Source organism: Rhinolophus sinicus, chromosome 5 (genome assembly GCF_057876585.1).
Source record: "Rhinolophus sinicus isolate RSI-liver-muscle chromosome 5, RSI-T2T, whole genome shotgun sequence".
In the NCBI taxonomy this organism is placed as follows: domain Eukaryota; kingdom Metazoa; phylum Chordata; class Mammalia; order Chiroptera; family Rhinolophidae; genus Rhinolophus; species Rhinolophus sinicus.
Window position 1 is genome coordinate 29,602,213 of NC_142505.1, and position 11,280 is coordinate 29,613,492.

Below are 11,280 nucleotides of genomic sequence, written 5' to 3' on the forward strand. Positions count from 1 at the left end.
GTTCTTGGTAGTCTTTTTTATTTAGTGGAATTACCCTTTGGCGTGATATAATGAAATGTTTCAGCCCTCTTCCAATCACACGTATTTCTCACTGGAGTGTTCAATTCCCTATCATTTGCTGTCTTGAATACCTTTTTAATCATATATTCCCATACTCTGAGTTCAAGTGTTTTTCATAATTGTTTCTCACTTTTCTTACCTTTTAAATTAGATTCTCTGGTTTCCCTGTCTCACTGAGCCAAAGATCCCAGGATAGTCTTTCCATTGGGTAGATTCTCCACTTGGTAAATTATAAAATGGCCCTTTCCTAACATGGTAACTTCTTTGATGCTAAGGACTTGCTGTGTTTGTAACACAGTTAGGACCGACAAAAGTGTCTAGTAGAGTACAATGTTAATGTGATTAGAGTACGTGGAGTAATTTTAAATCACCCTCAATCTCCAGTTCTGATAATGGGCACCTTGAGTTTTTAACTTTATGTTATATCCAAATTAAAAAAATGTATCACCATATCCTGCATCAAACTCAGCCTACTTACCCTCCCTGAACACTTTGCACATTAAACCATCTCTATGTTTTTTATCCATCTGTCTCCCCATAAAGACTGTATTAGTCTACACTGATCTTTCAGCCATAAAAATGATCCCAACCATCTCTGCTCTGTCTCTCTTCCTTTTATACACACAGCTTAAATCTTAAGTCTTCCATAAGCCTTTTCTCTGCAGTGGTGTGTAAACACTTCACTCCAACAGTCTACTATTCTCACTCTTACTTGAAGGGATATTTAAACCTTCTGTCTAATTTGGGATTTTAGGAAGCAGCTTGGCTATGTGACTCAGCCCCCAGACCTGAGATGCTTCCGCTGGGAGCACAAATGAGAACCCTTGCCATTTGGTCACTGCTTGACAGAAGACAAATTTCATTTTCCTCCTAGTCACACAGGGATAAAAACACTGACCTGCACGTTGACCTGCCTCCTGGGAAGGAGGCAGACCAACATTTGCCAACATGAAAGAACAGTGTAAATGCTGATTGAAAGAGTAGCCATTGTCACCCCAATAAATGTAATTAAAAAAAAAGAAAGGGTAGCAACTTGAGCTCACAAATAATTACCCCAAAAGGTCAATTAGACCCACAGGATTTCTCTGGCACACCACAGGAAGTCTTAGCCTCTCGTCTCTATTTAATGTACCTTCTTTCTCATGGGTCACCATAAAGGTGAGTTTCGGGTGTGATAAATATTTCACAGTAAAAATTTCCATGCCCCCAAATTCCAGAGCTCCAATCAGTGCCCCCCCCCTTTTTTTCATTTGGAATATAACAAATAGTCTGCTCTATCATGGAATACCAGTATTTGTTGGAACATGCAATATATATTCCCTTTGTAGTGCTAGTGACAACTGATTCCTGTACATTATATTAACTTGGGGGTTGTCAGACTGCCTACTAACTCACACAGCATATTGTAAAACATTTTAGTCTCTCTAGTGCATCTCATGAGCTAATAATTCTGAAGAGAAAGAAACAAACAAAGAGAGGACAGAAACTGTGTCCTTCTAAATTGTAATCTCATCAAAAAGAAAGAGGGTTTCAAAAAGAAACTGTGTCCTTCTAAGTTGTAATCTCATCAAAAAGCCCAACAATCAGAGACTGTAATGGGGAGAATTATTCATTAATCCAGAATGGTGGACAAGTAATGGAGCTCACAGGTTGGGAACAGGACTATTCCTAAGTATTGAAATGAAAGAAGGCATTAATAGAATTAGAACATTCCTTTGGAGGCTGGCTCAAAAGCCCTACATGAGTGGAATAGGAGGCTGGAACCAAGTACTTACCAGTTAGTTTCTCTAGACAAGTCCATATCATACTAGGCCACAGGGCAGGGCATGTGGGCATCTAGGAATTAGCAGGGCATCTGAGAAGTGGCCTCACATCCCTATTCAGGCCTGAACACAGGCCCTTGAAGGGTGAGTACACAGAGGCCCAAGGGTATGTCTGCTTTGAGAGTCAAGCTTTAAGAATTTATTTCATCAAGGCTCTGTCTCTAGGATCTGGAAGTGGGATTTCTGCGAGTGGATTTTAGCCTGTGGCAGCAGCTACACTAAATAAAGGGGGTGGGGATGTCAATTTGAGGAAAGAGAGGAGTGAGGCAGAAGAAATCAGGGTCTATAAGCAATACAGAGCATGCTTTCCTTCTTCTGAGCCAATAGCCTTTCTCAATGAGCAAGAGGGAAGGAGGAATGCCAGGGTGAGAGCAGGAGGAGGGACAGGTTGGAAACATTTATTCCCACTTTACAGACGAGGCTATAGAGCCACTTCCAAAGCTGATAAGTTGACCAGGGCCAAGTATGGTTCCAAAGTCTATTAATTTAACCACTATGCAATTCTGAGGGACAAAAGAAAAGAAAAAAGAAAAAAAAAGCCAGGATTTTCTCCTTGACAGCCCAAGAGGAGTGGGTAGCTCTGGGGACACATCTGTATTTCTACGTTATTTTCAGCATATTGGGACCAGTTCAGTCATCTTGGTCAGCTATTCCTTTGTTAGGGTTACACAGACCTAGAGAATTCTCCCCACATCCCTTCCTGAGGTCACTATACAAAGAGACAACACCTCAGAATGTTCCACCAGAACTACCATTTTGGTGCAGGCTTGAGGGTCAACCATGCGGCTGAATCAGTGAGCACTTATTTTGCACCCGGCACCATTCTCATGGCCTCCCCTCACTTAGCCTTCATAGGAACTCTGATAAAAAGCTACTGTTATTGTCTCCATTTCACAAGCGGGAAGACTAAGGAGGCTCAGAAAGGCGAAGCAACTTGCCTATCATCAAACCACAGGTGAGAGAGAAACCAACCTCAGATTCAAATCTTCAGGATGCTCTGGTGGGTTTTAACCCTGTCCTGCCCTGTGGCAGATCTATTTCCCAGAATGCATCAAGACAGTTAAGCCACCTCCTTCAGTCCTCAAGAGAAGGGCTGTGTATGAAGGAAAGTGAATTTTGCCCCTCCAGGATGATGGGAGCATATGGCTAAGGCAGAGAGTGTGGCAGAAAAGGATCACAGGCCTGAAAGCCCAAGTGCACGGGAGTAAGCCCAGCCCTCTTTGTGTTAAGAGGTTGGGGAAGATGAGGGTTCTTGGGCTGTGTGGGAGGGAGGCATGTTAGGGGCAGAGCTTACCTGTGCTCCCACTGCTGCTCCAGCCAAAAGCCCTGGTGAGTCCCGTCTGCTGGACAACTGACCACAAGCTCCTCTGGAAGCAATAAAAGAACATTTGACATTAAGTGAAGGAGATGCAAGGGGACAACTGTTAGCAGTGATTTCAGCCTGGAGGTAGGGAAGAGCTAACCAGAGGCCTTTCCCAAAGCTGCCTGGCTGGAAGATCTCATTTAGATGATGGAATGGCTTATCTTGAAAATCCAATAAATTATCTCCAATCAGCTTGTGATTAAAATATGAATTCAGCAAAGTTGCGGAATATAAGGAACAAGCAAGACCAGTTACATAATTTGAGGTAGTCCATTGCAAAATGAAAATGCAGAGCCTTTTGTTCATAAATTATTAAGAATTTCAAGACAGTGACGAAAGAACATTAAACCAAGTGTAAGGCCCCTCTGAGAGCAAGACCCTGTGTGACTGCATGGGTTGAAACACCCCTGAAGCCAGCTCTTCATCAAGGCATATATAGGAGAAGTTGGCCAAGTGCAAGAACAAATTCATACAAATTAATTATAATTGAAGATCTCAGGACTAAATAAATATGGCAGAATCTGTGGACAAATAGAAGGGAAACAGTACAGCTTTAAAATATAAGAAAAAAAGTAGAGCTAACTGACATGTGAAAAGTACTGAATCAGACAAGGTATTATAAAGATTCTAATTATGCAAATTAATCATATACTGGGACAGAAAAATGCATTATTTAATACAAAAAACAATAGCATGAAATCTTTAAAACCATATTTTCACACCACAACATAACAATACAATTATAACTAAATAAGGAAAATAGAATTCTACAAAAACAAATCACATGAAAATTAAAATTCAAAATACCATATTAACTTACATAGAGGAAAGTTATAGTAAAATCTTTTTAAAAATAGCAAGCATATAAGTACAACATATAATAATTAATGAGATGCTAAAAAAATTGTACTAAGAAGAAAATTTATCTAAGTGTATATTAATCATAAAATGAGAATAGAAACACCATGAATTAATTCTGTACCTAAAAATTTTTAAATAGAACAATGTAATGAACCAAAACAAAGTAGGAAAAATAAAAATACAACAAAATTTTTTTCAATAAAGGAGTTATAATAGAAATAAACCAACAGAACAGTAGTTTTTTTGCATTTTGACAAAATTGATAAACCGTTGGGCCAACAAAAAGGAGAAATTATAAATTAATGTAATCAGGGAAATAATTAAAATAGCATGGGTTTTGTTAAATGTTAAAAAGCATTGTTCTTAACTGTAAGTGTGTGTCTAAATGATTTAATAATCATATTTATATTGTTTCTCACAAATATGTAATAAAAATATATGTAACAAGAAATAGAAAACATTATTAATTCATGATATATAAATTCATGAAAAATTAGAGACTTTTGATGACTTAACTAGAGAATATTCTAATTTTTAAAGAATAAATAACCCTTTATACTACTTAAATTGCTCCTCAAATATATTTTTTAAAGTATAGTATATTTCCTTAGAGGACAATATTTCCTAAGTAAATTTGTTGAGCCTTTGTTGTTGGGCTAGAAAAACTCATTAATGAAATGAAGATGCAGAGCCTTAACCAAAATCTCAGCAAACAAAATGTAATAGGTTAAAAATTTGTCCAATATGGAAAATGCAGGACTTATTCCAAGAATGTAAAGTTGGTATAGTACAGAAAAATGTTTAATAAAATTAATCACAAAAAAAGCACAATGGATTACTGCCTAATTATAATAAAACATAGATACTTTAATAGTAAAAGCCAAGTACAAATGCTCGCACAATGTATTCAAGAAGAAATATATATATATATATGGGGCAGAATGAATTTTTAAATTCTGGTTTTGCAAGTTAGTGCAGCTATATCTAGAAACTAGAAATAAACCAGCTACAAAATTATTAAAGATAATTACGAAAAGATCAGGGGAATTAGAAGAGTCACAAAATTCAATGGCATTCCCTTATACTGATGACACATGAGTAGAAACTACAAGAGTTCTTATTAAAACAATAAAAAAAGGTTAATGATGTCAACACAGAATAAATTGGTTAAAAAAAATTGTGAAACCCAGAGGAAAAATAAAGGAATATATACATAATACATAAAGCAGAAATTGGGTATCTGGGAAGCATAAAATTGGAAAAGATGACAATATTTTCAAATTAATAATAAGTTTTAATGCACTATAAATTCAAAGTTCTCATAATACAATGTACAGATCTTTATATATTAATGGTATACATCATCTGGATACATAAGAAACCAATAATATCAGGTACTATTTTAAAGACATGATTGTGCTCATGTTATATTTCAAGTTTAAGTTATTAAAATAATTATCAAAAACACAGGAATTAGGTATAAACAATTTGAAAAATTAATCAATCAAATGGAAAATCCATAAATAAATTCAAGGCATTAGATTAGCACTGTGCAAAAAAAATATGTAAGCCACATATGTAATTTAAAATTTTCTAACAGCCACATTTTTAAAAGTAGAAAGAAACAGGTGAAATTAATTTTAATAATGTTTTATTTAATACATCAAAAATATCATTTCAATGTGTAATCAATATAAAAAATATTAATTATATATTTTACATTTTTTTGTTCATAGTAATTTTTGAGATCCAGTGTGTATTTTACACCTATACCACATAACAATTCAGACTATCCACACTTCATGTGGCTAGCGGCTACCATATTGAACAAGACAACATAATGAAAATATTTGATAAATTGTTTATATATATACGAAAATATATATACATACATATAAATGACTCTAAAGAAAAAAAAAAATGAATGCAATTCAGTATGCTACAACAAAATATCACAGATTGGGTGGTTTATAAACAACAGAAATTTAGTTCTCACCATTCTGGAGGCTGGAAAGTCCAAGATCACTATGGTCAATTTCTAGTGAGAACCCTCTTCCTGGTTCAAGGTCAGCACCTTCTTGCTGTATTTGCACATGGCAGAAGGGGCTAAGGAGCTCTATGGGGTCTCTTATTTATCGGAACATTAATCCTATTCATGAGGGCTCCACCCTAATGACTTAATCACTTTCCCAAGGCTCTACTTTCTAATACATCACATTGGGCTTTAGGATTTCCACATGTGAATTTTGGGGAGACACAAACATCCAGACTTAAGCAACAAGTATTATCATCGTAGCATTATTTATAATATCAGTACATTGGAAACATCCAAATGGCACTAAATAGGGCCAGGCTAAGAAAATAGTGTGAAATCAATAAAATAAAACATTCTGTAACAAATCTAAAGATACTGTCAATGCACAAAAAATAAGACTGTATTATTGCATGAAGTGAATGAAGGCCAGACAAAACAGTATGCAATGCTCCTTACAATTATATTAGAAAGCATTTTTGTGCAATGACAAAGAAAATACATGAATTGTGAGGAATGCAATATTAATATTGCCATAATAGTATAGTATGGGACCGTATTCAAAGTAGTCTTACATTAATCATATTTCAATAGAAGTAAGGTTTCTTTTCTTATAAAAATACTTCTGTTTATGAAGGAAGAAAAGGAAATGCTATGCTATTTTGCAACATGACCACAATCATTACCAAATTTTGGTTATACAGTGCAATTGCACCAAATGTTTGACTTAGAAATACTTCATCTACTTCCTTACATCTCTCTTTGATGTGATTTTGAATACTGCCAAATTAGGTTTTGCCTTTCTCACCTGGGGTTCCAGGAGACAATTAAGCCCCAGTGTCCTAAGACATCCATTCATAGTATGCAATGGATTCGCTTATATCTGAAATTGTGTTCACACAGCACCCTCGGTCATCTCACCAAAAAACCAGTTGTAATCCAAGTTATGTCCCTTTGGTAAAGCTTAAACAATTATGTCTTTGCCCTTCGATATGCTTTTTCTCCCTCTAAATACTGCACATTTGGGGGCTTCTAACCGGATAAAGAATGTCAGGAGACGGGATGAAACATCAACTTCTGAATAATTCTACTTATATCAGTGAACAGACCAGGGCCCATCAGCCCCTGGAGGCTTTCCCAGGAAGATTAATGATCATCCAAAATCAAATGGAAACAAACCAAGGCCAAAGAGCAGTAAATCAAGACCCAAATGAACACATTGAAAGTTCAACCTTGGATCTTACATCAAACAGTATTCAGGGTTTTGAAAAACATACAAAAACTGAGAGGATGGGGGAGAGGGTTGATAACATCACTTCATAAAAAAGGTTTCATTCACATCAAGCTCAGATAAAATGGAAATTCCCACTTTAAAGGAGTGGATATATCAAAGCTGTTGATAGCTAAGGACCCCTCAGTCTACGTTCTAAAAAATTATGTCAAAAATTCAAAGGATTCTCATTCATATGGTGATTCCCTGGAGTTGATTTCCTGGGAAATTGACTCTGAGATGGAGATTTTTAATGGATAAGAAGTTTATCAGGAGTATTGTCGAGATCAACACCTATAAAAAGGAATGGATAGAAGCAGGATTGAGCAGAGGGAGAGGTTGGGTTGTGTTGTTGTCACAACAGAGGCATCAGCCATGGGGAGCTCTGGCGCTGGGATGCCCCTTCAGAGTTGCCCCAGGTTGGTCAAGCAAGGAGGCCAAGCTGTGTACTCTTCCACGAACCAGTTATTAGATGTGGGCTGCCCTGTAAAGAGGGCATGACATTGGATAAGGCAGCTCTTTCCAACCACGGGCAATTCTGAAGAGGGTTGAGGGCCATCTGCTGATAGCATTCCCAACAGCAGGGGAAACAGGTTCTGCAGTCCTGGGGGTAGATCTGGGTGATGTATGACAGCATCCACTGCATTTCTTTAATAAGTATGTGTTGAGCATCAACTATGTGTCAAGCACTGGCTCGGGTCTTTATGGACACGACTAAGAACAAGATATTTATGATTCTATTCCTTAAGGACTTTCCAATGCCCAAAATAAGAAATCTTCATTCCATAATGAGGGAATTATACATGTTCTCCTCCTTTCCTGCTGTGCCTGTGCTCATCTGTCTTTCTAGTGAACTCGTATTTAGCCCTCAAAATCCAGTTCAAAAGTCAGCCCTTCTGGGAAGGGAATACCAAAGAAGTTGTTTCCATCTCTGTACTTCTGCATAATTGCTCAATCCTCTCTTTTGCCATTTATCACACTGTTCAGTAATTATCAAGTGTGAGGCTACCTTCCCTATTAGAATGTAAGCCTTTGAGAGCACAGAATTCTGGACTACTCTTGGCATACTATTAATAGAATCGAGTACACGAGTAAATGAATGAATGAATAAATGAGTAGATATAAAATACTCTTCAGAACCTCCATCAGCATTATGATCCCCCACTAAATTGTTAATATTTATCTCAGCCAACCTAGTACGTCTTCACCCTTTGAGTGTGCAATTAAATTTTTGAACCTGAGGACAGAGATTTACATTTCTCCCTGTAAAGTTTTATTTGGAGATTACTTGTCTGCCACAATAAATTCTAATCTTAATTCTGTTATCTGTAACATATGTTAGCTAGTCCTGCTTCAGTTTTGTACAATTTGTACGACTTTTATAACAGAAAAGGAATAATTTTATGACTTCCAATAAATTACTGACAAAATTGATGATCAGAATTGGGCTAACAACTCATAACTTTCCTCTATTAGCCTCCTTCCAGATGCTAAAACAAGCTACATCCCTGTGGCGTTGTTATAGAAAGTATAATCATCTCTTCATCTTGGCATCATTGAAAAAATAGCCAATCCATATTTTCTTCATGATAGACCTGTGGTACTATCATTAAAGGTCTGTATTTGTTTTAAAGAAGAGGTTCTAATGTGATTAGAAATGTAAATTAGTGACGATTTTCTTGATTTTCAAAAAGTCTTATCTTTATTCTCGATTCCATGTTCAGTCCACACTGGTGACATGAGTCATATCTTGAACTAATGAAAGGAAGAGAAAATAGAATTCATTAATGTATTACTGGTTCTTTCCTAAAGCCACCATGCAGCCCCTGTCCCATTTTAGCTTTCATAAGCTTTGTATTTGGAGAGAAAACATTATGTTCTTAACATTACCATAAAAAGACAGATCTTTGTGTTATTTAGTCTCTCCCTATAACAAAATGGTATAGTTAGGCTATAGATTAAATATTGCCCCATTATGCAATTTAGGGTATGTCTCTTACTTTAACATGAAAAACCTTGTTCTCTTTTAGCAGCTTAAAAGTGGGGTCTCTCTGAAAAGATTCTGATCATTCTTTCTATTAAGCATATACCAGGATCACTGTACAAAGTCTGGGTGTGTCATATAGGAGAACAAGGTTCATTTGTAAGATCTAAGAGTTAAAAGTGGGGAAAAAAAATGATTTGTGCTCACTTTCCCAACTCCAGTACTGGAACGACAGTTGATTCTCAGTAAAGTATGGCTAACTGAGGAATTAAAATAGCATGGCCCTACCGGCTTAAAATATGGAATCTCCACCTAATCCTGGGCCTTTTAAAAAGTTTCTGACTCATTCCTAAGGAAAGCCCAAATTGTTATACTCAATGGGGAGAATCTGGGAATACGGATGAATACACAGAAGAATTAAATTTAGAGATTTCCAAATCCTGTTGGAATGTGTAAATTAAAAGACATACAATTTATCCCCATTATGGATTTCATGAATATTTTTCATTGACCTTTTCCTCATGATAGAGTTTTAAAATCCACAAGGAAAGTTTAAATGTCAACACACCATCTAATATATTTTTGTGCATATTCTGTCTTTGAGTGAATCGACCTAATCTTGTTTTCTACTTGCAAAAGAATCTTGTTGACCGAGGCTAAGGTTATGGTGACCCTCAGCCCCCAGTAGTCATTTCCACCCAGTTAAAATGAGATTAAAGTATTATTCACTGAATTAGAACATTTTAAGAAAACTCAGTGCTAAATTCAGAAGATGCCAGTTGTTCAAATTATATTCAAATTGCTGCTATTTGGAATCTGAGGATGAGACAGCAACTCATCGCCTTACTGAAAAAACTAGATGATGTCCCTTTGGCAGTAAAACATTCATAAAGTCCACAGCACAGTATTACTCATTCTCCACTTCTGACTCATGCACATTTTCAGAAATCATCCTTTTTTAAATGTTGCTGCAGTGGGAAATCTGAAGAGCAAAGTTGTTTTGGCACAACTTCACTCTTGTTTTGTTGAGTTATGAACTGTGTTTAGTTTCACGCTTTTGATCTTGTGCATTCTGGATGATATATTTGCACACATAACGTCTCTGTGTACATTAGAAATAGACCTGCTATGACAGCTCCTATGATATAAAAATTCTCTATACATCTACTCACAGAAATTTCTTTTATAGTAATTTATTTTCACCATGAAAATATTTAATGCCAATAAAGTAAGATAAATCTCATATAATACATATTGTAGTACTCTTTGTTTGAGAGTATGACATTGCAGTTATGTGTAAGAAAAAGTTGATGAGAAGTAAATGTTTACATACAGTTAATTTGACTTTTGGAAATAAAAAGGGAAAATGGATTTACAAATGTCGGTGCTTTAAAGACATGTTTTCCCAACAATAGCAAAAAAGAGCAAACTGTTTTTCTCAGTCTAGCTCAAGGGTATCCATTTCTCAGAAACATTTGTAAACAACTTTGGTCTGCTATGATTGCTACCTCCTCTGAAGTTCAATGGAAACTTACTGTTGTTTCACTCATTTTGGCCCTTAAGCCTGGCCTTTGATGATTTTGTTGATTCCTCTCTTGTGTTTTTAAATATGGGCTTTGGAGTCAGAGATAGGCTTGAATCTCATGTTGGTCTTTATCAATAAAATGGAGCAATCATACCTTCCACAAAGGGTCATTGTAAGTATTAATGAGCTAATGTATGCAAAGCTTTTAGTATAGGGCCAGGCACATGTTAAGAGCTATAAAACCAATAGCTATTATTACGATTTTTCAGTCATTCTGACAGTTATATGTGTTATACACCTGCTGAAATATTTAGGAGTGAAGTGTCATGATGTTTGTAACTTCCTTTCAAATGGTTCAAATA